General features: G+C 39.8%; 2 long non-coding RNA genes across 4 annotated transcripts; both read right to left on the bottom strand.

Annotated features, from left to right (window-relative positions):
* Positions 1–2,807: 2,807 nt before the first annotated feature.
* On the bottom strand, positions 2,808–25,171 carry LOC103876722. 3 transcript variants are annotated; one of them, XR_636071.3, is made up of 6 exons: positions 25,045–25,171; positions 23,642–23,719; positions 20,981–21,044; positions 19,783–19,931; positions 3,614–3,708; positions 2,808–2,965 (listed from the first exon to the last, which is right to left on the bottom strand). It is a non-coding gene; the product is annotated as an uncharacterized LOC103876722 (long non-coding RNA). The 3 variants fall into 3 exon arrangements; XR_002516505.2 differs by lacking the exon at positions 20,981–21,044 and adding an exon at positions 19,521–19,701; XR_636070.3 differs by lacking the exon at positions 20,981–21,044.
* On the bottom strand, positions 8,596–11,204 carry LOC103876721. The gene is made up of 2 exons (XR_002516506.2): positions 9,750–11,204; positions 8,596–8,990 (listed from the first exon to the last, which is right to left on the bottom strand). It is a non-coding gene; the product is annotated as an uncharacterized LOC103876721 (long non-coding RNA).
* Positions 25,172–25,260: the final 89 nt, after the last annotated feature.

The following is a 25,260-nucleotide window of genomic DNA, read 5'->3' as shown; positions in this document are numbered from 1 at the left end:
GATTTCCCACTTCACATCTCTATATTTCTGTGTGTGTGTCTTTAATTCCTCTAGCGCTGCTGGGTTAGGGTCTCCCCAACCAAGCTGGTCTCAGCACGATAGAGTGAGACTCCATCTCTAAATAAATAAATACATACATACATACAGAAAATAAAATAAAATAAAAAATAAAGGTTGAACAATATACCAGATGCTGTGGTATAGTGCTGAGAGCTCAGATTCCGAAGATGAATGTTGCTTGAATCCTGGCTCTACAGTCTACCAAAGGTATGGCCATGGTCAAGTTAGTCTGGCTGAACCTCAGTTTTCTCCTCTGTAAAATGTGTGTAACGAAAATTCTCCACAGTGATTAAATGAGATGGTTCATGAAAAGTGCACAGCCTAGGTCCTGGCACATGGTAAACATCCAGTAAATGGGAGCAAGTATATCCCACGAGTTCTACTTGTCCCACACCTAGGCCAGGAGATGCATTCCTGGAAGTGGGAACTGTGAGTAAAACAGCACTGTTAGGGATTGTGGGCAGTATTGCATATTCCCTGTGAAGATGAGTTCTGGAATTATACATCGGCAACCACTGTTTTGTTCTCTTCAAACCCTTAGAAGTCACTGCGTGCTCAGGCCATGGGCACCTCCAGCCACTATTCATGTGCTTGATCATTCCTCCCAGGCTACTTTACGATAGCCTTGAAGATTTTACAGGATTTCCAATGATCATTAATTACCTGCTTATCATTAAACTCTCTCCTCTCCACCATATTTTTCCTCCTCGATATAAAACTTGATTTTTGTTTTTTGAAATAGAGTTTTGCTCCTGTTGCCCAGGCTGGAGTGCAATGGTGTGATCTCGGCTCGCTGCAACCTCCACCTTCCAGGTCTAAGCGATTCTCCTGCCTCAGCCTCCTGAGTAGCTGGGATTACAGGCACCCTCCACCATACCCAGCTAATTTTTGTATTTTTACTAGAGATGGGGTTTCACCACATTGGCCAGGCTGGTCTCGAGCTCCTGAGCTCAGGTGATCCACCCGCCTTGGCTTCCCAAAGTGCTGGGATTACAGGTATGAGCCACGGTGCTGGCCTAAAACTTGATTTTTGACATCCAGCTTGAAATGCTTCCATGACACTTTGGAAACAGGTGCAGCACTGACCCCATTTGTGGGCAAATGTGTTCACCAGAACATGAAATATTGGTGGAAGGTGAGATCACAGCCATGTCATGAGCAGATAGGTGAGCACATTTCAAAACAAGGAAATCTCCTTGATGGGCAGAGTGCCATGGAGCCCCTGTCATGTTGTAAGTTACACAGATGTTTGGGGATGAACAGGGGTAGGGTGAGTCAGTGTGGTATGAGGGGGGATTGAAAGAGGAGCCTGACCTCAGCTATGTCCTAAACCAAAGGGTTTCCCCAGAACATGATCCACATTAGAAAAAGACCCCAAATTCAAAAAGGACTGGGAGACCCTGGATAAATCGTAGGGTTCTGAAGATACTAAAGACTCGGAGGAGATCTGAAAGTAAAGAAACCCTTCTGGCTCTGTTAAACCCATACTCTCCTGAGTATATGGGCCACAGAACACATTTTGGAGCAATAAGTAGAAAACCCGCACCAAATACCTGCTTCCAGGCACTGCCTGTCCCACTGCAATTTGGTCAGATTATTGTCCTTCTCCTGGACCTTGATCTCGATGGTTACAGTCCTTGCAATTAACACACATTACTTCTACCTCTACCTCCAAATGAACTACCATTTTTCGTTTTCTTGTTAGACCAAAATCCTTTCTCTTTGAGTCTCAGGTATATTCCAGTTGTCATCAGTTCCATTAATCTGCACAGCTATGACTATATAGATATTATTTCTTATGCCAATAGCTTATCGATTTTATTTCTTAAAGCAGTGCTGTCCAATAGAATTTCCCGTGATGATGAAAATGGAAATCTCTCCCCTCTCTCTCTCCACTGTGTCCAATACTCTAGCACTAGCCACGGGGAACTATTGAGCACTTTATGTGGCTAGTGTAACTGAATCTTAGTAGAATGGAATTTTTTATTTTAATCAATTTAAATTTAGATAGCCACATGTAGGTAATCACTGTCATATCAGAAATTGTTGGGAAAACTCCCTGCCAGAACAGAAAACTGCCCTCTTTATGCAGAGAGCAAGCTCAGACTAAAGAAAGAGGTGGACCACTCCAGTCTGGGAGGTCATTAAAGATTTATTCAGGGGGAACTTACATGTGAGGCAGTCCAGGGTGGCAGCAAGACAAGGCAGATCTTGCAATGCATGCTGTCTATTCTCTTACACCATGAAAATAAAAGGGAAAGGGGGAAAAAGTCACTGGTGGTGTGTCAAACCTCCTGGCTGTTTTCCTAATCTATTTACTTTCTACTTAAAGGGACTGGTTGAGTTCCCTATAATCTGGTCAGCATTCCTAAATAGGGCTGTTTCAGGGGGAAGCAGTTATCTTGTTCCACCGGTTGCTCTATTCTACAACTCACATTGTGGCCACATACCCAGAATACATTTTCACAACAGCAATCTTACTAGATCCTGTATATATATGTATCTGCATCCAGGAGAGAAATAAGATAATAGTTAGAAGTCACGTGAATCAGATAAAGCCACAATAACCCCTACAAGGCACAAAACATTGCTGATCACCAATCATCTCTTCAAAACATACAATGTTGAATATTCTCTTGATGTACCATTTGTATAATTTTAAATAACAAAAACATAGATAATTTTTTGTATAATATAGCGAATAATATAGAGAAAAAGCACTATTGGAGTATAATAAATGAAACCACTTATTGGCAAAGCTAATATTATTAGACTAAAGAGAATTTTTGGAAAGATACACTTTAAATAATGATGGAAAGGTTGGAAATAACCGCCAGGAATATTCAATGTGGATCCACTCTGATGTAAAATTGACTTTCAAATGTTCCAGTGGAAAAAGCCAAATCTGAAATATAAGAAATCCATATGACTAAAGTATCTTTGGGTGTCTATGGCCACCTCCAGAGTGGAGGGGGTGGCCTCCCTATGGTGAGAGTGCAATGCAGACGCCTCAGTGTTCACGAAAGGGTGCTCTGTTGCTTACATATCTGGTAAAGGGAGCATGCGGCTCTCTCTTCAGTTACAATATTGGTTATCTGACCTTCAGCTACATGTTAGAGACTCAACTTATGAACTGTCTGAACATAGCTCATTTCAAAACTCCAGCTGAGACAAATGTCATTTTCCAAGGACCCTGTTCCTTAAGGTTCCCTGAGTTTCAGCCCTGTGTCAAGATGAGTCTCTAGAAAACTTGGACCCAACTTGTATTCCCTTGGCACCCTCATCGCAGAAGAAAAACTTCACAGCATGGCTCAGCTTCACAAGAAACAGTCACGAGTAGAACTTTTGGGCCTTTCTTGTGAGACTGGGGGGACATTGTCCGGCATGCTACTCACTAAATCCACCCTCTTGAGAAGTTGCTCACAGACATGAGAGCCAGAAAACGATTGTTTCATGATGGACTGGAGTGTTTCATTTTCTAAGACAATGAAAAATACATAACCAGTGTGTTTCCCTCTTTGTCTTCATCCCCAAGAAACTCAGAGCCACTTACGTGCTTATTTGCAGATTTTCTCAGTCCAAGATTTCTTTTTTCTTCTTCTTTTTTCTTGTTTTAACAAGGCCTTTTTTTTTTTTTCATTCCAACATCTGGAGAAAACACATTTAAGGAAATGTTACCAATAGTTACAGGAATTGATAACTTTGAAATAGACGTACTTCCTTATAGAGCAAAAAAATAATCAGAGTAGATAGAATCTTTTAAATCAGTTTTACACAGAGAATACCAAAAAATTTAATCATAAAAATGATCTCATTTAAGAAGATTCAGTTTATGTCCTTTCCTAGGGTCAACCAAATGACTAATGTCAAATTCCCAAAGCATATAGATACAATAACATTTCCTCACAAAAGAATGACCTAGGATTTCAATGTTCAAATTTTCAAATTTTCCACTTTTTGAAAAAACTGTGTTTTATTTTAGATTCAGGAGCCCATGTGCATGTTTGTTACATGGGTATATTGTGTCATGGTGGGATTGGGCCTCTTGTATACTCATCACCCAAGCAGTGAACATTGTACCCAATAGGTAATTTTTCAACCCTCACCCCCACAACCCTCCCCTCTTTTGGAGTCCCCAGTGTCTCGTGTCTATTATTTCCATCTCTTTGTCCCTGTGTACCCAGTGGTTCACTCTCATTTTTAAGTGAGAACATGAGGTATTCGATTTTCTGTTTCTGAGTTAGTTCACTTAAGATAATGGCCTCCAGCTCCATCCATGTTGCTGCAAAGGACATGATGTCATTCCTTTTTATGGCTGCACAGTATCCCATGGTTTATATATACCACATTTTCTTTATCCAGTCAACCATTGATGGATACATAGGTTGGTTCCATGGCTTTGCTATTGTGAATGGTGCTGTGATGAATATACATGTGCAGATGTTGTTTTTATATAATGATTTCTTTTCCTTTGGGTAGGTACCCAGTAATAGGATTAATAGGATTGCTGGGTCAAATGGTAGTTTTATTTCTAGTTCTTTGAAAAATATCCATATTCTTTTCCATAGAGATTGAACTAATTTACATTCCCACCAACAGTGTATAAATGTTCCCTCTTCTCTACATCCACACCAACATCTGTTGTTTCTTGACTGTTCAATAATGGCCATTCTGACTGGAGTAAGATGATATTTCATTATGGTTTTAATTTGCATTTCTCTGGTGATTAGTGACGTTGAGCATTTTTTCATGTGTTGTTTTTAAGCCCAAGATTTCTTTTTTAATCGTTTTAATTTAATTTTTTTTTTATTTCAATAGGCTTTTGGGGAACAGGGTGTTTGGTTACATGGATAAGTTCTATAGTGGTGATTTCTGAGATTTTGGTGCACCCCTCACCCGAGCAGGGTACACTTTTACCCCTCACCCCCCTCCCACCCTTCTCCCCGAGTCCCCAAATTCCATCATATCATTCTTATGCTTTTGCATTCTCATAGCTTAGCTCCCACTTCTAAGTGGTGTCCGCCACCACTCCCAGCTAATTTTTGTATTTTTAGTAGGGACGGGATTTCCCCATGTTGACCAGGCTGGTCTTGAACTTATAACTTCAGGTGATTCACCCACCTCGGCCTCCCCAAGTGCTGGGATTACAGCCGTAAGCCACCACGCCCAGCCCAAAAAGATTTTTATAGGATTAAAAGGACCATCAAGTTTATGATGTTTCTACATAAAGTTATATTCTGGTATCTTTGCTGAATAGCATTCAAATATTGCCAGATGGGTTGGTATCGCTGGCATTCTTAAAGTGCTGCCATGCCTCTGTTATGCACTTTGTATGATAATGATCTGTTAGCATCTAACTTTGAGCTCCTTAAGGGAAGGGCTATGTCTTATTTCATTTTCCCATTAGTGGTCCATAGCATGGTATTTTTTGCCCACTAAATAAAAAATGGATTTTCAGGAAGATTATTTTCCTCATTTGTCACTTTAATCAATATTCTATTTATGTTGAAATACAGTACTGGTTGTTTTATTGCTGTTGTTATTCTGCCCTTAATAAAAATGGGAAACAATGTTATAAAGAATCAAAAACAGAATAATCAAATTCCTTTCCCTAGCTACTTACCTTTCTGCCCCCAATCTCTGATTTTTCAAGCTTTCCTTATGGATAATTTCTTCTTAAAAAATCATTACTGTGTATCTACCTCGGAACTTGTCCAGATCCTCAATTTTATTTAGTTTGGAGTTTTAAATTTTTGTTTTTTAAGATACCTGTACAAATTATTCCAATAACTTTTGAATATTTATCTTCATCTTTCATGTTGAAAACTTTCATTCAATGTAGTGAACAAGAATTTATTGATCACTGAGGGCACTGTTCTATTAGAGGTCAAAAAAATTTACGTAAGTCTTTCTCACTCAGCTATGTGAAAATTCCCATGTTTTTCCTCGTACGTTGGAACTCAAAAACTACTAACTTACTTGCAGAAATGGAAAGGGTAAAAGGAGGGTGTGGCTGACTGTAAAGATGGCCACAAGAATCCTGCCCATCCCTATGCATGCATGCTTCTCCTTCTACCAAGAGGTGCAGTGATATTTTGATCAATGAAGTGACACTGTACTAGTTCTAAGCCAAGGGTGTAAAAAGCCTGGCAGCCTTCTACTTTCTTTCTCTTGGATCCCTGAACCGCAATGTGAGGAAGCCAGGCTACCCTGTTGGAGAGAGAGGCCACATGGAGGAACGCTGAGGTGCCCCAGCCAACAGGCAATGCCATGGTCCCAGATATATGAGTCAGGTCATCTGGCATCCTCTAGCCTTAATTCAGCCCAGCTGCCACCATGTGGATCAGAGAGAAAACATTCCACTGAGACTTCCCCCAACTGAAGATCTACAGAATGGTTAAGTCCATATGTTTGGGGATAGTTTGTTACACAGCTTTGGAAAACTGATACAAAGGAGGTGTGGTGGTTAAATCATATGTGTCAATGTGACTGGGTTAAAGGATGCTCAGATGGCAGGCAAAACATTGTTTCTGGGTAAGTCTGTGAGGGGATTTCCAGAAGAGATCAGTATTTCCAGAAGAGATCAGTAGACCCAGTAAAAAACCTCCTCTCTCACCAATTGGGCTGGCATCATCTGCTCCATTAAGGGCCCAAATAGAAGAAAAAGGCAGAGGAAGGGTGAAATCTCTCTCCTTCCTGAGCCAGGACACCCATTTTCTCCTGCCCTCAGACATTGGCACTCCTGGTTCGGAGGCCTTTGGACTCAGACACACTGGCCTCCCTGGGTCTCCAGCTTGAGGGCAGATCATGGGACTTCTTGGCCTTCATAGTCACATGAACCAATTCCCATAATAAATCTCCTCTAGTATATCTCTATGTATTCCATTGATTCTGTTACTCTGGAGAACCCTGATTAATCTAGAGGGAAAAGGGAAACCCTTTCCCTATCCTTAGCATCTATATTCCTTGTCTGCATATGCTACAATGCTAGTTTCTATTCTCCCTACCTATCAAAATTCTACCCGTCTTTAGAAACTACACAAAGATCCAAGCATAGAAGATTGGTTTTTTCCAGATTATTTCCTCCCCCAGGACTGAGGCACAGTATCTTCAAGATGGGCCTGGAACTTATTGTTCCAGAAGTGGCCCATGCGCTAGGAAGTAAGAAAGCATGCACACACACACACAAATTACAGGGATATTCAAGGGGATCTCACGGGTCACATCTGTTACACTATTGCCACCAAAATTAAAAAGTATAGTAATGAATTATAAATAATACAGGAATTAATGAGTTTAGACCAAAAATAAATATATATGAAGCAAAAGGAGGAAGAAGGAAAAAAGAGAGAAGGATATATTGATAGATGATAGACAGGTAGGTAGACAGACATATAGATATATAGATAGATAGATAGATAGATAGATAGATAGATAGATAGATAGATATAGAGGAGAAGAAGGGAGGGCTCTTGCTTATCCCAAAATGCCAAAGCCAAATGGAAAATATGGTGGGAGTGTTGGAGTTGGAAAATCCTAATTTTGTAACCATCATGTTAAATGTTGGCTCCAGCAATTAACAGCTGCTAAGTGTAAGGGAAATATTGATGAGAAGCAGGATATTCATAAGTTCTTAATGTGCCAGTCTCTAATAAAACTCATTATTAGTTACAAGGGAGAAAAATAAATCATAATTATAGACTGGAAAGATCAGACAACACCTTAACCAGATGATCAAAATGAGCATTGCTTATGAAGGACAGGTGGATATCACATGCTACCAGATGTGATACCCTGAAAAGAACACAACCCTGCCTGTACCGTCTTCTGGTCAAGAACACATAACCCCAGTGTAACCACAAAGGAACAGCAGATAAGCACAAATAAATACTGTTATCAAGGTAAAAAGAAAAAAATAGTGGGAACTAAAACCATAGTCTCCAAAAGCATTAATGCCATAAAGGGCAAAGAAAGGTTGCAGTTTCAAGGAGGCTAAAGAGTCTCAATAACAAATGCAATATTTGACCTGGATCCTGTACTGGGAAAAATGCCTTAAAAAATGCTACTAGATCAAAGGAAAAAATTGGAAAATGGATTGTAGATTGATAGATTAGAGAAATGCATTATGTATCAACATAATTTATGAAGTTGATAACTGTACTGTGGTTACTTAAGAAAAAAATCCTAATCTTAAAAAATATACATTGAAGTATTTAGTGGTAACGGGCTATAATGTATGTAACTTACCCTTAAATAATTTTTTTAAAGTGTGTGTAAAATAAATAAATAAATAAATAAAGAGCAAGCACCAGTGATAAAGCAAATGAGGTAAAATGTCAACAACAGGTGAATCCAAATCTGGATAAAGGGTATACAAACGTTCCTTATACTATTTCTATTTTCGTAATGATTTTAAGGCTGAAATTATTTTCAAACAAAAGTTAAGAAGTTCTACCATTCTAAGATATAGACCATGAAACTGTTTAATTCTCAGACCTAAATCATCTCTCCTCTCTAAATCCCATGGCACTTTACTGTTTTGTTTGTTTTCGTTTAATTATCACATACAGCTTTGTATTGTTAGTTGTCGCAGGTTGTTTGGGGTGTAGAAGTCTGGATTTTGGCTTCTTGGTTTCATAGGAAGTCCCCCGCATGCTCTTTGTAACTCTCTCGTGTCCCTTGTAGAATGCTGGCACAGGGTAGGCGCTCTCATGGGGTGTGGAAAGCTCTGGATACCAAGATTTGGCTTGAAGTCTTTGCTCTGCCGCTCAATTGCTCCGTGAGCGTGGCAAATTAACATAAGTCTCTGTGCCTCAGTTTTCCTGTTTGCTAAACTGGAGTTTTCCTGCTTGTTAAACAGTAGGTGGCTTTTCCTGTTCTAAAATCAGTGGTTCAGTATTTGTGTGGTTATGTTTCAGCAGTTTAATGTTCTAGATGAAAATGTAAACAATTTTGGATTAGTCAACAATTTTGAGATTTTTTTTTTTTTTTTAAGACAGAGTCTAGCTCTGTTGCCCAGGCTGGAATGCAACGGCACCATCCCGGCTTGCTGCAACCTCCACCTCCCTGGTTCAAGTAAGTCTCCTGCCTCAGCCTCCTGAGTAGCTGGGATTACAGGCGTGCACCACCACACCTGGCTAATTTTTGTATTTTTAGCAGAAATAGGGTTTCACCACGTTGGCCAGGCTGGTCTCAAACTCCTGACCTCAGGTGATCTGTCCGCCTTGGCCTCCCAAAATGCTAGGATTACAGGCTTGAGCCACTGCGCCCAGCCAATTTTGAGATTTTTAATGTGTGTATACGTGTCGATTGATATGATAACAGGTTGCAGCTATTAAAAGTGATTCAACAGCCATTGCAGTACATCGAGTTCCATAGAGACTGTGCCAGGAGCCCATGAGAGCTGGACAAGCACGGGGCAAGGCTGTGCCTCACCAAGGAAACATAACTAACCATGGGCAAAGGTGATCCTAAAAAGCTGAGAGGCAAAATGTCATCATAGGCATCCTTTGTGCAAACTGGCCAGGAGGAGCACAAGAAACAGCACCCAGATGGTTCCGTCAGCTTCTCAGAGCCTTCTAAGAAGTGCTCAGGGAAGTGGAAGACCATGTCAGCTAAAGAGAAAGCAAAATTTGAGGACATGGCACAGGCAGACCAGGCCTGTGAAATGAAAGAGAAATGAAACCTACATCTCTCCCAAAGGAGAAATAAAAAAGAAGCTCAAGGATCCCAATGCATTCAAGAGGCCTCCTTCCGCCTTTTTCTTGTTCTGCACCCCAACATTAAAGGAGAACATCCTGGTATGTCCATTGGTGATGCTGCAAAGAAACAGAGAGGTGTGGAATAACAGTGCTGCTGGTGACAGGCAGCCTTGTAAAAAGAAGACTGCAAAGCTGAAGGAAAAATACAAAAAGGACATTGCTTACTGCTGCATACCCAGCTAGAGGAAAACCGGATGCAGCAGAAAAAAAAAAAGAGTCATCACAACCGAAAAAAGCAAAGAAGGAAGAGGAGGAAGATGAAAAGGATGATGATGATGAGGAAGATGAAGAAGATGATGATGACTAAGTTGGTTTTAGGGCAGTTTTTCCTCGTCTATAAAGCATTCAACCACCCCGCACATAATTCACTCCTTTTAAAGAAAAAAACTCTGAAATATAAGGCTGTGTAAGATATGCTTTTAAACTGTACAGTGTCTTTTTTTGTACAGTTACATTACCAAATATGTCTTTAAATAACCCTGTCCTGGTGCTATTTTCAATAGCCACTAACCTTGCCTGGTACAGTATGGGGATTGTAAATTGACATGGAAATGTAAAGCAGGTTCTTGTTGGTGTACAGCACAAATTAGTTATATACAGGAATGGTAGCTTTTTCATTTTCAGTTGTCCTTGATGCAGCTTATAGGAAATAATTGTTGTTCTGTTAGCATTGTTGTTCTGAATACCACTCTATAACTGCAGAAAAAAGTTGTAACTATTTGATTGACATTCCAAATGCTTCTAAGTAAATACAAGTTATTTTTTTAATTTAGAAAAACAATAATTTGGGGGCAGGGGGTCCAAGAGTCTTAGAAGTGACATTTTGCACACATTTGTTGAACATTCATAGATCCTTTCCTTGTTTCATTTGACGACATTTTTCTGTACCATAGATGTCATGATAATGACTTTGGATGGAGGCACAGAGAAAGCTGAGACCTGGGACCCCAGACGCTTGGGTTGTCTTTTTCAGCAGTTAAGTTGGTTTTATATCAGTCTATCCACACTCTGCCAGTTTCCCTTGTGGCTCGTGAAATACATTTGCAAGATACTTGGTGAAGGTAATTAAGTGTGCCCAGGGTTCCTAGTAGTTTAAAGTTCATTTAATAATTCTTCACTTCTTATGTCTTACCTTATTTTTGCCACTAATGATTTTGAACAAAGGCCCATAGAGTTTCAATCTTCTTTCTCCCTCCCCTTCAGGGCTAAAAATTGTTGAAATATAGTGAGAGAGTAGTCAAAATTGTGTTTTCAGATTGAAGCTATAAGAAGAAGTCTGGTTCAAATACACATTTTGTTACTGAAATATGAAAATAATGGGGGATTGGTGTGGTGGTTCACACCTATAATCCCAGTGCTTTGGGAGGCCCAGACAGGAGGGTAACTTGAGGCCAGAAGTTCAGACCAGCCTGGGCAACAGTAAGAGACCCCGTCTCTACAAAAAAAGAAAAAAAAAATTAAAAGCTTAGCCAGGTACTGTGGTGCCTACCTGTAGTCCCAGCTACTCAGGAGGCTGAGGCGGGAGGATCACTTGAGCCCACGAGTTTGAGGTTACAGTGAGCTATGATTTTACTACTTCATTTCAGCCTGGGCAACAGAGGAAGGGTAAAAAAAAGAAAAGAAAAAAGAAAAAAAATAAACAAAACAATGGACATAAAAGGAGTCCTTCTCTTTAATTGATTAAATTATCAAATTGTTCTCTTTTAATTTGATCATTATTAAAATAGTACCTATTTAATGTACTATCACATGAAAATTTTAAAAGATTTCAGCTGTTTTTGAAAAGATTTGACCCGCTGACGTAGGAATAAAATGTACCTTATGTTCTATTTATGATCTTTAGAAACATTTTAGATAATAAAAATTGTGTTGGAGCACCGTGCTTCCCAATTGTCAAATCTTTCAGAGTGTGTATTAGAATGAAGTGAAAGTGGCATGTGTGTGGTGGTTAAACATGTGATAAATAAGGTTTGCAGTTCACAGAAACGCTGTTCGATATGTTTCTATAATCTCCTCAGTAAACATAAAGATATTCCACTCTTTGGAGGCCTGACATTCTTGTTCACTCTGATAGTACCAGTGATTAATACAGTATCTGATATTTTAGGAACTCAATAAATATTTTGTGAACAAATGAATCAGTGAATAATAACCGATACTTAAAGAAATCTTAATTTAATAAATTTCACATGCATTTAAAACTATTCTCCAACAACTGCATGAGCCATCTGGTTATACTGATGAGTTTATTTTATTTTTATTTTGTCATCTGTGCAAATTTTAAAGACCAAAGCTGTGTCACCTAAAATTTCTAATATTAGGACCATGAAAGCTAACTCTGCTTATCCATTCTGGTTGAATCAGGTTTGTTTTGTTCTCCAGATGGGGACACGCTAGTACATTGGAATAGTCATGACCTCAGAAGGAATCTTCTTCTTCTGCATAATTCTGCACCACTCTTGAGCCCTGGTCTCTCTCTACTGCATCACTGAGCTTTGCTTTGTATTGGTTGATTGAACGTATATCGGGAATAGTGGAGAACTTTCCATGATTGATCTTGTTGTTGTTTTCATTGTCATTTTTTATTTTTATTTTATTTATTTATTTATTTTGAGACGGAGTCTTGCTGTGTCACCCAGGCTGTAGTGCAGTGGCGTGATCTCCACCCACTGCAAGCTCTGCCTCCCGGGTTCACGCCATTCTCCTACCTCAGCCTCCCAAGTAGCAGGGACTACAGGCACCTGCCACCACGCCCGGCTAATCTTTTTGTATTTTTTTTTTTTTAGTAGAGACGGGGTTTCACTGCAACAGCTAGGATGGTCTCTATCTCCTGACCTCGTGATCCACCTGCCTCAGCCTCCCAAAGTGCTGGGATTACAGGCGTGAGCCACTGCGCCCGGCCTTCATTGCCATTTTTTAAAGGTTGATGAGAATTTTAGCTTGTGCCAAAGCTCTTATAGATATCAAAACAGCCATGGGGGAAAACATTGTTCAGAATTTCTACTTCGTTAGCAACAAGGAGTGATGGTTCATCTGGCTCTATCACTATTATTTCTAAATAGAACTATACTTTTTGACTCTTGTGAATAGGACATCTGGGGAGGAAATGCTTGGTTTGTATATATAAAATCAAATATATTACCCCGGCCATCAAATGAGACCACTGACCAGGGTCAAAGATGTATTTTACTTACTACAGGAACACCATTGAAGGGGAGAAGCAATATTTTCTGAAATTTGTGTCCACATTATAACCCACTGCCTACATTTTCACAAGCAGTATTGGCTTTTTTCAAAAAACGAATGCGTTTTCAACATGTTGGTGAATTTGTAACTCAACCCTCCCTTTAAATAAAGCATATGTCTTCACTAGAAATGCAAGCTGTATTTCAACTTGGAAGCCCAGGGGCTTATTATGAGATTGTGTATATTTTTAAGTGAGGGTCAATTTTTTTTTTTTTACTAAGTTGTTTGCCTGACAAAATGTTTACACCCCAAACCTTGACAATATCTTTATTCAGAATAGGTTTATGTTTTCACATTTCAAATCGAACATTAGAAATACTACTGTAAGTTTGTCCAATTTATACATTTAAGATAAATTTTTGTAAGAAAGCCTTGGCATAAATACAACTCAGGAAAAAGTAAACTTGGTTTAAAACTTAAATCTGAACATTGCTCATGTGTAACATGAAATATTTTAAATTATAAAAATGCATGTGTGTTTGTTTTTCTTTTCTAAGTAAACTAAGTCTTAACAAGTGCATAAATATTAATTTGGGAATAGGTATTTGGAAAGGTCTGATAGATGAAGTCATATTCTTCGACATCATGTTATGTGTAATGATATATAAAATTGACTTAGTGGACATTCTATTTAATTAGAACATGGTTTAAGTGGATACTTTAATATGTATAGACATTACTCTTGCTGATATTTATTTGGTGTTCTTTGTTATTCATGCTAATATAAGTTGTGACAAATTCTTCTTCTTTTTTTTTTAGATGGAGTTTCATTCTATTGCCCAGGCTAGAGTCCAGTGGTGTGATCTCAGCTCACTGCAACCTCCAACTCCTGGGTTCAAGCCATTCTCCTGCCTCAGCCTCCTGAGTAGCTGCGATTACAGGCATATGCCATCACATTTGGCTAATTTTGAGTAGACGGGGTTTCACCATGTTGGCTAGGCTGGTCTTGAACTCCTGACCTCAAGTAATTCACCCACCTTGGCCTCCCAAAGTGCTGGGATTACAGGCATGAGCCACCATGCCCGGCTGACAAATTCTTCTTCAGTATAGTGAAATTCACTATTTCAGCAAAACCTGCTCAGCAGGTTACAAGAAGTGCTTGCTTTTTACTTTGGAAATATTTACCATTTAGAGTTAGTGAATATGGTATGAGTTTGGCACTGATATTGTGAAAATCAGAAACATGAGGTAGATCTCGTATTTCTTAATGTTCTCACTTACATTTCATAAGTGATTGATTGAGGAGTTACATAAACTGTAACGTGCAGTGGGCTAGTTGATGGGAACAGTCTTTGCACAGACATTTGGATGTGTTCTGGGTGCTTGTTCACATTTGTTTATTGTTTCTTTTATTGTACAAACCCCTTTCTCATAACTTAAACTTTTTAAGTGTACGAAACATATTTCATTGTTATTTCATTTTGTTACTCTTATTCATTGCAGGAATTTTTTTTTTTTTTTTTTTTGAGACGGAGTCTCGCTCTGTCGCCCAGGCTGGAGTGCAGTGGCCGAATCTCAGCTCACTGCAAGCTCCGCCTCCTGGGTTCACGCCATTCTCCTGCCTCAGCCTCCTGAGCAGCTGGGACTACAGGCACCCGCCACCTCGCCCGGCTAGTTTTTTTTGTATTTTTTTAGTAGAGACGGGGTTTCACCGTGTTAGCCAGGATGGTCTCGATCTCCTGATCTCGTGATCCGCCCGTCTCGGCCTCCCAAAGTGCTGGGATTACAGGCTTGAGCCACCGCGCCTGGCCCATTGCAGGAATTTTCAATGAGGAGAATGTATATATTTTTGTGAACAATTTAATGAAAAATATCTAGAGAAAATAATAGCAAATCACGAGAAGGTTGGAAGATAAAGTCGAGAAAGTTATATAGAAGAAAAGACAAAGCTGGAAAATAGAGACAAAAATTAAGTTGGAGGATTAATCCAGAAAGTCCAATATCCTACAAATAAGAATTCCACAAAGAGAGAACAGTAAAAATGAAGAGAAGACAATTATCAAAGAAACACGAAAAACTTCCTGAACTGAAGGTCTTGTGTTTCTACATCCAAAGAGTCCACAAAATACCCAGCCCAATGAATAGCAAAGACCCACCCTAAGACAGATCACTACAATTTCAGAACATCAGTGATAAAAAAGAATATCTCTAGAGAGGGAAGAAAAATTAAAAACCAGGTCACATCTAAAGAATCAGGAATTAAAATGGCATTTCTTAATAGCATCATTGGAACTTATAAGAAAATGGAGCAATGCCTTCAAAATTCTAAGTGATAAAGGTTTTGGTCTGAAAATTCTAGACCCATCTTGGGCAGATATCACAGACTGGGGCACTCAGCACCCACTCTTCCATCCCCTTCCTAACAGCTTTCCTCTACTTTAGACACTAGAAAGAAAAAAACCGTATTTCCCAGGCTCCCTTGCAGCAGCAGCTTTGCATGTCACTGAGGTCCATCAGGCAAACTCACCCAGGAGAGATTTGGGCATTGGAGACAAGAAATGGTAACTACACAGAGGTAGCACATATTCTGGGGCATTGTGGCAAAGGCTCTGCTATCTGTGTTTCTCATCCTTTTTTCTTTTTATTATTGCCCCTCTGTGGAGCCTTTTTAGACATATTTTCCTTTAACTACCCCATCCATGAAATCTGAATATCATAGATATATTGTTTACCTATTTATGTACTATGTAAATATCTATTACCCCCAATCTCCTAAAACCAATTTTCACTGCCATTGAGAATGCATGTACTATCTGGTCCCTAGAGTTAAGCACCAAACAGCAGGTGGCGGGGGATGTGGGATTACTATTAGAGCAGTCCTACGGTGGAACTGGGTGTTGTTCCTGGTTGTGTAACATCCAGGTGTCCCATTATGGCAGAGGAGTGAAAGGAATCCCTCCATCACACCAAAGGAAAATCCTAGGCTGCAGGCTTGCTTTGGGGCTTAAGAGTAGCCAGGACAGAATGAAACAGAAGAACACAGGGGGCCAGGATACCCAGAAAAACACAGAACTAATAGGTCACTCTGTGCACATGGCCATGTTGATAGGAGTTCTAGAGTTCTGTGGTAGGATTTGGAAATGAATTCGATAGTTATGTAGAAAACTGAGTGATGAAGGAAAGGCAACTGTTAGCTCCAGGAAAAACACAAAGTTGTAGAGGAATGAAAACATAATCATAATATACTATGTGGCTCCTCTCTGAAAAATATTTATGAGTTCATAAAAATGGAAACACCAAATATTTGTTTAGCCCAAAGTAGTAATATAATTATATTGGGAGAATCAGGTTGAAGGGAGAATGGGAAAATACTTCTATTCTCATCATCCACAATTAGGTTGTCAATGTACAATGTTTAAAATGGAAAAGTCCTGAAGGAGCACTATAAACATCTTCACCCCCAACCCCAGAAAATGTGAAGGCCAATTCATATAGAAATAGTTAAAAGAGATGAAAATGTTGGCCGGGTACAGTGGCTTATGCCTGTAATCCCAGCATTTTGGGAGACAGAGGCGGATCACTTGAGGTCAGGAGTTCAAGACCAGCCTGGCCAACACGGTGAAACTCCGTCTCTACTAAAAAAAAAAAAAAAATTAGCTGGGTGTGATGGCGGGTGCCTGTAGTCCCAGCTACTTGGGAGGCTGAGGCAGGAGAATAGCTTGAACCTGGGAGGCTGAGGTTGCAGTGAGCCGACATCGCGCCAGTGCACTCCAGCCTGGGCGACAGAGTGAGACTCTGCCTCAAAAAAGAAAAAAAAAAAAGAGTTCAAAGTGTTAACTATAGGAAGCAAAATTTAGGAGAAAACATAGAACAGGGACTTCTCTTTTTTGTTAAAATCTTATAGTGTTATTTGCCTTTTAAAATTGTTTAATACAAATAAAGTGAAATCCAAAAAATAAAAACAAGAGAAAAATGCTTGCCCTGTTCTAAAACTTCTTAATTGCTTCTTTTTTTCATTTCCTTCTTTGACAGTTTTTGTCTGTGATTACTTTTTCTTCATAAAAGACCTTGGCTATACCATATGTATATTACTTATGAGTCTTCACCTAGATGAAGCTCTTAAAACTGAACACTGTGCTACACGAATTCCCTTTACTTCCAAATTCTCTTCCTGGTCCAAATACTCTACCACTTGCATGGTGTATCTAGCCAATGCTGGCTCTCAAATGCAGGATCTCAAAGCTAGCAGGTTTCTGAAATTTGTAAAAACCATAGCTACTCAGAAAGATACAAGAATATTTACATCTTTATTACACATATTCAGTAAGAACCCTGGACATTTGATTTTTATTTTATTTACATAATAAAATGGATATAGTAATGTTAGTTGTCATAGTTATTAGTACTGATGTAATGTTAGTGAATTTAATTAACATTTTAACATACAGAAAGGATTGTGGATTATTTGTAAATTGGAAAGACACAGTAAAACCTAGTTAATTTATTATGGCATATGAATCAGCATATACCAATTATTTTTGTATTTGCTTAATTATAATGAAGTTCTTAATAGAATACGATATATTAAGGGCCCAGGGCAATAGTTCTTAAACTTCAGTGGGTACTTAGGAATTACCCATGAACACTAATAAAATGCAGATTCTAGGGCTCTGACGTAGAAAACGCTGATTCTTTATGTGTTGACTATTGCTCAGGAATCTGGACTTTAAATAAGCATACTGAGTGATTCTAATAAAGATGATCCTGGGACCCCACTGAGACACACTGTCTTGTTGAGTTGTATCAGACATACTTGAGTTGATTTTGTCTTTTGATTTATTTCTCAATGACACTCAGGCAACTCCAAAGGGAGCAATTTTAAGTGCTCTCTTAAATAAGTATCTAGGGACCAGTAGTGGAATATATTTCACACAAAGAGGAATAGAGTGACTTTATGCAATAAAACCAAGTTCCTGGCTCCTGTCCTATAATAATGTAGGATCATTTTACTGGTTACCAGCTGGACGCCAACCAAAAAGAGATAAATATTTGTGGATTCAGAGATGGTATTTAGAGAAATACTGTGCAGAAGGATGAAATCTAATGGTGCCTGGCATTTTCAAAATAATCAATCAGAGTAATAATTTTAAATGTGCCACAAAGTAATACGATACTCCAAATTATAAATTATGCATTCATTTGCTTAGTTCTTATCCATGAAATTTTTATATGAATTACTGTTTGTCCTTTTAAAATCCCTTTCCTACTGTGTAGGTTGTAAAGACTCAGAAGAGATACTAACAGTTAAAAGTAAAATATCTAACCACAGTATATTCCAGCATTTAAGAAGAAAAAGTTCAAAACTAGTTGTTGCCCAATTTATTTCCGTAAGTGCAAAATTCTGTTAACGCTTTCAGGTGAGGTAGGCCAGGAATTTATTAAATTACTTAATGTACTCTTTATACCCTAAATTTTAGCCCTCAGTGGTTTTTTTCCCTCAATCTGGAGGAATAAGCTGACTAAAGCAACAACTTGTGTTTTTTGTTTGTTTGTTTGTTAGATTTTGTTTTAACTTATGGGATACATGTACAGGACATGCAGGTTTGTTACATAGGTAAATGTGTGCCATGGTGGTTTGCTGCACCTATCAACCCATCACCTAGGTATTAAGGCCAGCAGGCGTTAGCTATTTATCCTGATGCTCCCCCCCTCCCACCCCCCAACCCCCAACAGGCTCAAGTGTGTGCTGTTCCCCTCCCTGTGTCCATGTAACAACTTGTTTTTAATCTACCCTTCTATCTAGCATATGGTACTTATGATGATAAATGTAACCATATGCTGTAAGACATAATGGTGATGATGATGATGAAGGTGCTGGTGCTGCTGATGAAGGTGATGATGGCTAATATTTATTGAGCACTTACAATGTGACAAGCATTAAGTGTATTAAGTTATTTGAACACCACAACAAATCATTATTACTTCCATTTTATAGATGACAAGATTGAGGCCCGAGGAGGTTAAGTAACTTTCCCCAAATCAAATAAGTAGGCCTCAAACTTAAGGCAGTCTCATTCCAGTGCTCTTCTTTATCTGTTGTTTTATATTAACATAACCCTCACCACCCAGTGCCTCAACAAAGCTAAGGACAAAATTTCAGATGAAGTATCTAATAAAGGACCCTCCTTTCGTGTTCATTTCCACCTGACCTACATCTTCACTTTGGAAGTGGTAACCCATTATTTGTAAATTTAATAATAAATTGGTTTAAGCTTCCTTGGGAACAGTATCTCTTTCATGATAGGTTTTCCTTTAAACTTAATGTTTTGTGATTTTAATAACAACTGTCTTGTGACATACAGTATTTTAGGCCTACATGAAAATGTACACACAAAAAAATCTAAATAAGAGGGAATAACTATCTGATTTCAAATGGAAAATAAATTAAAATATAATTTGATGAGATCGAAACCAGACTATTATCTGATTATAAGGTCATTCCTTAGCAGGTACCTCATGTTTATCCAGAGTCACCGATCCTGGAGAGCAAGTTCTTTGGCAAGAGAACAAGGTTAGATGTGGTAACCCCAGACATTATGGAAAGAGATGACTCTCATTTCTAATTTTTCACTGGCTGGAACCCTGACATTAGTTACGACACTGGTATTGTAATCTGTGGACCAAAACCCAGCATCTATAAAATGACAATAAGGGAGAAAGGGTTTAGACATAAAATAACATACAACAAAACATGCAGTTTGACACATTTACTTACAAAGAGGGAATTCTGCTGAAAGTGATAGGCTTCTGGGGACTATACAAAACTCTTCAGCAGGCTGGAGAATAACTTATAGCTTTCTCTTTGTCACAGAGCTGGCAGCAGAAGATGGTGGGTGTAACTCCTCCCCTAGTAGCCAGACTACACTGTTGAGAAGAACAGTGATATGTCAACATATATCAGAAAAGCAACTCTTCTTACAATTATAGATAAACAGAAAGAACCTGGAATATTAGGTGAACTGGGAAAATGAGACCTTCTTCCCCAGTGCAGTGCCCCAAGCAGATGCAATAAATGCTGCTAGTAGTGGCAGTGCTTATGATGAAACCTGGGGAGGCTACAACAATTTATATTTAAGATGTTTCATAATTTGGACACGAAAACTATTATGCAGACATGAAAGAGATTGAACTTTATTTTTCTGTACGTAGGGATCAGGGGTTGCAGGTTGCATGCTCATGTAGTAATAAATAAGCATGAAAGGGGTGTTCTTTGTGTTGAGATTTGACTCATTCACATAAAGATAAAAACGCCAAATAAAGCTATGAGGAATATAGAATGCTTCCCCAAGATGCACAGATTTAAAACAGAAATCTTTGCAGGCCACTGAGAAATAATAGGCATTTTTAAGAAGAATGATTGATTAGAGACGTAATAAATTCGAGGTAGTTCTGGAACCTGTGAAGTAATTAGAAAGCAATGCTATTCCCAAAGTGATGAGTAATCATTAGTTTCATTTGCATCTTTTAGCCTAATTTAAACCTAGACTGTGGTCTCACAGAGAAAGTACCAAAAATTCTTGGGAATCATATAATTTTAGAGGAACAGGGGACCACTGAAATCATTTATTTTAAAAATCTCTTAACATTCCCAATGAAATTGAAGATAAGTGATTTGTTTGGTGGTACAGTCCACGTCAGTGGTGAAGCCAGAACACAGTGGAGCCAGGACTTCTCCTACTGTGTTTGCTACCTCTTGTTTAGCCTAGTTAGGTCTTAAAAGGGTGACATTCTAGTTCCATTTTCCAGTCTCAGGCTAGGGTTAGCTTGTAAGTGCTTAAAGATGCCCCTCTGGTTAACTTGGGTGTTATTATGTGTATGGTTCAATGTTCTTCATCTATCAAAATTATTCCAGGGTAAAGGAGCATAGAATAGGCAAAATAATTGCCTGAGAGCTCAAATTTCATGGCACATACTATTTTTTACAAAACAAGAGCAGCTTGGCAGATTCTTCATTTCTTCTCAGTGGTTTCTTCAAAGCTAAAAATAAGTTGGGAAGGAAAAATGTCATTTTAGCAATCTTTAATGATCACAGCGATTTTGGGAGGCAAGGACAATGAACCCAGGACAAGCACACTGCCGCACTGCCATCTTACCACACGTGGACACTGCCTGGTGCTCCTGCGCCTTTGTCTAAGTAACTCTTGTTAACAACGTGGCTGCTATACTGAAATCCCTTACTACTGGTTATTATTCCTCAGACTCATAGTACTAGTAACTTTAAAAATAATTGAGTCTATGATTAAGTTCATGCTCATAGCCACAACACTCCTGTGAGGTAGGATGAACAGTTACCATTATTCACATGTAACAATGGGAAACTTAAGGCACACAGAAGTTGAGCCAATTTCTAAAGTTCACAGCTATCTGATGGAAAAGTTAGGGTTAAAATTCAGGTCTTTCAACTTCAAGCTAAACTTCTTTCTTATAGACATGTTCCTTTGATTTTAACATTAAAAAAAGAACCTTCCTTGGTACTTTTCTTGTAACATATGAATTTGTGAATATGACTGTTTCTTCTTTTGATTATAGGCATCATTTATCCTTTACATCACCTCACATAGTTCCTTGAACATAGTAAGCGGTTAATAAATGTTTTAACACAAGAATTGCTCTTTATAGGATGGATGTTATCCAAGGTAGGGCGGTGAGGCATTATATACAATTAGTTTAATTCTTTCTCTTTTGTCTCCACTGCAGAGCTTCTGGTATAATTAGCAGATACTGGTCAGGCTAATTGTATGGCCTGCATACAGTTTATGCAACCATCACTGAGTTATCAGCTTAAAATGCCAGCTTCAATTCTTCATTAAAAACATGAAGAGGTAGTATTTTTAATATGAAACAAATGGTTTCCATTTTCAGAATTATACTAAATTTCTTGGATTAATATTATGTGTCAACTTGACTAGGCTAAAAGGTGCCCAGATAGAGCTGTTGAAACATTATTTCTCAATATGTATTTGAGCATGTTTCCAGGAGAGATCAGCATTAGAACTGGTAGACTAAGTAAAGAAGATTCTCTCACCCACGTACCCTGGCATCATTACATCTGTTGAGGGCCCAAATAGAACAAAAAGGTGGAGGAAGGGTGAATTCATTCTGTTTGAATTGGGACATCCATCATCTCCTGCCCTCGGATATCACTGCTCCTGGTTCTCAGGCTTTCGGGCATAAACTGAATTACACTGTTGGCTCCTGTGGTTCTCAGGCCTTTGGGCTTGGACTGGACCTACACTACTGGCTTTCCTGGGCCTTTAGTTTATAGATGGCAGATCGTGGGACTTCTCAGCCTTCATAATCTCAACCCAATCTCTTGTAATAAACTTCTCTCTCTCTCTCTCTCTCATCTATTTATCTCTATCTATATCTATCTATTACATATCTATCTATCTATTATATCTAGAGTTCTCTAGAGAAACAAAACCATATCTATCTCCTATTGTTTTTGTTTCTCTGGAGAACTCTAATATAATCTTTCTTAAGTTTTATCATGCACCAAGCAATGTTCTGAGCTCTTCATATAAGCACACCTTTATAACCTCATAAACTTGGAGTTGGTGCTGTTATTATGCTCATTTTTACACGAGGAAATGGAGACTTAGGAAAGGTTAAATAACTTGCCCAAGATCTTGCTGCTAATAAATGGAAGAGACTAGGTCCGTCTGATTCCAAAATCTAAGCTACTATTACTACTATACTATATTTTACCTATAGTTTTGTAACTCTGACACAGCAAAATTTTCCCAGATGGCTAAAATGCTCCCTATTCTCTCTCTCTCTCTCTATATATATATAATTTATTTATTTATTCATATTTTTTTGAGACAGAGTCTCGCTCTTTCGCCCAGTCTGGAGTGCAGTGGTGTGATCATGGCTCACTGCAACCTCCTCCTTCTGGGTTCAAGCAATTCTCCTGCCTCAGCCTCCTGAGTAGCTGGGACTACAGATGCCTGCCACCATGCCTGTCTAATTTTTTTGTATTTTTAGTAGAGACGGGGTTTCACCATGTTGGCTGCTCTAGAACTCCTGATCTCAAGTGATCCACTGGCCTTGACCTCCCACAGTGCTGGGATTACAGGCGTGAGCCACCATGCCTGACTTATTTATTTTTTTGAGACAGGGTCTCACTCTGTCACCCAGGCTGGGGTGCAGTGGTGCGATCACAGATCACTGCAGCCTCAACCTCCCTGGGCTCAGGCCATCCTCCCACCTCAGCTTTCTGAGTAGCTGGGCCTATAGGTATGTGCCACCACACCCATCTAATTTTTGTAGTTTTTGTAGAAGTGGGGTTTCACCATGTTGCCAGGCTGGTCTGGAGCTCCTGGGCTCAGGTGATCCCCCTGCCTCAGCCTCCCAAAGTGCTGGGATTACAGGCATGAGCCACTGCACCCTACCATTCTAGATATTAAATAATTTCGTGTAGTTACTCCAAATACAGACTATGTTCTGTCATGTCTGACTAAAATAAAAATTTAGCTTAAGGAAACTCCTTTCTGCAGACATTATTTGTTCTAGCTCTGAGATTGTATCTCCATGCTGCTTACTTTAGGTTGCAATATGTTCCCAACACCCACCTTTCAAGTTTTTAAAATGGCATTTCAATTTTTTCTTCAGTTTGTATGCTCAGCCACCTGTGCGCTTCCTCTACTTCTCTAAAGTGAAGAAAAGGAAAAAAAAATAGTTTCTTTCCAATATAATGTTAGTAGAGAGGTCTGGATTTTTGGATTAATATACTGTAAGAAGCAGCTAATTGATTACAAATCCCACTGGAACACTCCCCCGGGGAATGAAGGTCCCGGTTTTTTTACTCTTCCTTTTATCTTCTATTCCGTTTCAGCTGAGAATCCACCAAACTAGGATTGAGTCAACCAGTGAAAGAATTCTAAGCAAGAAGGGATTGCACTGATGAGTTCCACTGCCTCTTTTTCAGAGAGACAAATGTAAGCCCACAGACTGATTACTAAAGCAGGTGTATTTTTATCTGTGCTGTCTTCTTATTCGAGACTCTAAGCTAGTCATCAAGCCAATGGTATAACTGATAGCTGACGGGAGTTTCTGGAATGGGTGTTAAGTGTGAGAGACATGAAGTGGTAAGGTCAGCTCTAAATGTATTTTTACTTGGATTCCAATCTACTGATCAGCTGTGTGCCCCTGGGCAAGTTACGTAACTGTTCTGTGACTCAATTTCCTTTAAGGAGGGCGTATAATAGTATCTATTTCACACGGTTATTGTGAGGATTAAATGAGCTATTCTACCAAAAGTATTAAAGCTGTGGTTAAACTCTCATTAAACATTAGTTATTTCTACCAAAGTTAAACTGCCAAATCCTTGAGTCTTGATTTGTCCTCATAACTGCTGTGGCATTCCTCCTCTTTTAAAGTCTTCTGAACAGAAGTTGACGTTTGCATTTAAAAGGAGCTCAAATGGCTTATTTTTACGAAGTTTGGGGCAAATGGATCCTATATACACGAGACCCGCCAGGGCATGTAAACCTGGCGGACTTCAACAGTCTGGGGGTGACTGCGCTCAGGGGGTGAAGGGATGCTTAGAAACTGTCTTTCTCGGGAAGAAGATGAGGCCTTCAACGAGGGTGGCTGGCTACCAAAGAACTAAACTTTCACACAGCAAAGCGGAGCCGGTCTCCCTGCGCCCGCGGGCGTCGAACCCAGGCCCGGGTGCGGCTGGAGGGTGACGAAAGCGTCAGACCCCGGGGCCGCTCTCAGCTTTGGGCTTTCACCCGGCAGTCTCACAGACAAAGGGGCTTCTCAGCCAGGTCGCTGTTCTGGTTTGTCGTCCTCCCAGCCCCCACCTTGGTCCCCAACTTCCCCCGGCGCCGACTCGGCGGCGTCCCTCACATCGCCCCTTTGGCCGCCACCCCGGGCCCCTTTGTTGTCTGCCGTCTCTCCTAGAGAGGGGTGGGGGGCCGCGACATTCCAGGGAGGAGAAACCGAGAAGTGAGGGCAAAGACGCTCTTACATGCTCCCACCCGAGGAGCGCGCCCCACGACGCTCGCCAGCCGCCCTCCGTCGGCAGCCCCGGCCGCGCCTCAGCGCCCTCGCCCGGGTCCTCGGCACAGAGGAGGGGCGTGGCGCGGCCGGCGCTCTCTGATTGGCTGCGGGCGTCAGGGCGCCGCGCCGCGATTGGGTCGCGCAGCTGTCTGGAGCGAGAGCGCGCGAGGTGGGGAGGGGGCCG

This window comes from Papio anubis, chromosome 14 (assembly GCF_008728515.1).
Source record: "Papio anubis isolate 15944 chromosome 14, Panubis1.0, whole genome shotgun sequence".
NCBI lineage: Eukaryota > Metazoa > Chordata > Mammalia > Primates > Cercopithecidae > Papio > Papio anubis.
The sequence above is the reverse complement of the archived record's forward strand: the minus strand, read 5'-3'. Positions and strand labels throughout refer to the sequence as shown.